We start from the raw sequence: 2,271 nt of genomic DNA, 5'->3' as shown, positions 1-2,271 counted from the left end.
TAGTACAACAGTTTCTAGATCCATCCATTTACCTGCAAATTTCATTATTTCATTTCTTTACTGCTGAATAGAACTCCATTGTGTAAATATACCACATTTTTGTTAACCACTCATCAATTGAGGAACACTTAGTTGCTTCTGTCTCTTAGCTATTGTGAAAAGAGCAGCAACAAACGTGGTTGTACAAGTGTCTCTGCAATAGGATGAGTCCTTTGGGTATATGCCAAGGAGTGGTAAAACCGGGTCATATGGTAGGTTCATTTTTAGTTTAGTTTAGTTTGTTTGTTTGTTTTAACCAACTAGTTAAGTCAATTTATTAAATAGCTGATTTAGGTATCCGCAGTGGTGACTTACACCTCTACCCCTGGCTTATTACTATTGGAAGTGATCTGCTTAACAATCTCAGAAGGACTGTGCAGGTCAATGTGTAGCTTGTGGATTCTCGTCTGGAACCAATCCCATGCCTTGGAACCTTCACCGCAAGGTGTTTTTCTTGTTGTGATTCTCAAGGTCTTGGTGGGCATGCGATCAGGGACTTTCACTTTGAGGTTCTTTTCCTTCGCGCCTCTGATCAAGTCGGCACACCTCCAGAGACTTCACGTTGCGGCTGGTCAGAGTGATTTGAATTAGGTGAATCGCCACCTCCGGCTCCACGGGCGTCTTCCCGGCTGCAGCGTGGCTTTCTGACCGACTTAGTCCTCTGCAGAGCGAAGAGCGGTGAGTCAGGACGGAGCGGAGGACACAACGCTCCGCAGCAACCACAGCCAGGTCTCAGAAAGGCCAATTTTAGTATTTTTAAGAGGTCTCCACACTGTTTCCATAGAGGCTGTACAAGTTTGCAGTCCCACCAGCAGTGAATGAGCATTCCCCTTTCTCCACAAGGATTTTGAACACTTTTTAAGGTGTTTCTTAGCCATTTTTATTTCTTCTTTGGGAGCTCTCTATTCAGATCTATAACCCATCTTTTAATTGGGTCATTTGTTTTCCTAATTCTTTGTATATTCTGGATGTTAATCCTATGTCAGTTGTATATCATTGAGGATGGTTTTCTCCTACTCCATGGGCCTCTTCTTAACTCGGTTGGTTGTTTCCTTTGCTGTACAGAAGCTCTTTAGTTTAATGAGCTCCCATTTATCAATTGTTGGCCTTAATTTCTGAGTGACAGATGTCTGTTTTAGAAAGTCCTTTCCTGCACCTAAATCTTACAGAATACTGCCTTTGTTTTCTTTTTGAATATTTTGCTTATTATTTTTATTTTGTGTATGAGTGTGTTGCCTGCACGTGTGTGAGTGCACTGGTGTCCGGCAATGTAGCAGAGGTCAGAAGAGAGCTTTGGATTCCCCTGGAACTGGAGTTAAGGACTGTTTGTAGCTGCCATGTGGATGCTGGGAATCGGACCCAGGTCCTTTGCAAGAGCAGTCAGTGCTCTTAACCGCTGAGCCATCTCTCCAGCCCCTATGTTTTCTTTTAATAGTTTCAGTGTTTCAGGTTTCATGTTGAGGTCTTTGATCCATTTGGAGTTGATTTTTATGCAGGATGATAGATAAGGGTCTAATTTCATTCTTTTACACATGGAAATTCAGTTTTAAACAATACGATGATATAGCTTTTAAAATTTTTATTATTTGTATTTTATGCGTATGAGTGTAATGCCTGCATGTATGTAAGTGCACCTGTGTCACACAATGCCCACAGAGGTCAGAAGAGGGTGTTGAACCCCCTGGAACTGTTAGCTATCATGTGGGTGCTGGGCCTCTGCAAGGACTGCTGAGCCATCTCTCCAGCCCCCATGGAGATTCAGTTTTACCAGCACCATTTGTTGAAGATGCTGTCTTTTCTCCAGTGTGCGTTCTTGGCACCTTTGTCAGATATCAGGTGGCTGAAATTGTGTGTGCTAATGTTTGGGTTTTCTATTTTCCATTGATTTTCATCTTTTGTGTCAGTACTGTGCTGTTTTTTTTATTATAGCTCTGTAATATAGTTTTAGATCTAGTATGGTAATCTCCCCAGCTGAGCTCTTTGTGCTCAGGATTGTTTTGGCTATTTGGGGTCTTTTGTGATTCCATATGAATTTTAGGATTTTTTTTTCTGTATTTATGAAGAATGTCATGGGGATTTTGATTGAGATTGCTCAAAGCTCCACAACTGGTCAAATACAGAAAATATGTCTCTGTGAGGTTCCCAGTCTCAGAGTGACACATTACACAATGTGACCCTTATACCTAAGGCTGAGGGAACATATTGGAACAGGGTTGGAAATAATATGAACAC

At 41.6% G+C, this 2,271-nt stretch overlaps 1 pseudogene; it reads right to left on the bottom strand.

Annotated features, from left to right (window-relative positions):
- Positions 1-329: 329 nt before the first annotated feature.
- Positions 330-2,271, bottom strand: part of LOC103749573 — a 46,343-nt pseudogene continuing 44,401 nt past the window's right edge.

Source organism: Nannospalax galili, unplaced genomic scaffold, assembly GCF_000622305.1.
Source record: "Nannospalax galili isolate Female #2095 unplaced genomic scaffold, S.galili_v1.0 scaffold646, whole genome shotgun sequence".
NCBI classification, from domain to species: domain Eukaryota; kingdom Metazoa; phylum Chordata; class Mammalia; order Rodentia; family Spalacidae; genus Nannospalax; species Nannospalax galili.
Note: the sequence above shows the minus strand (reverse complement) of the source record. Positions and strands in the feature narration are given on the sequence as shown.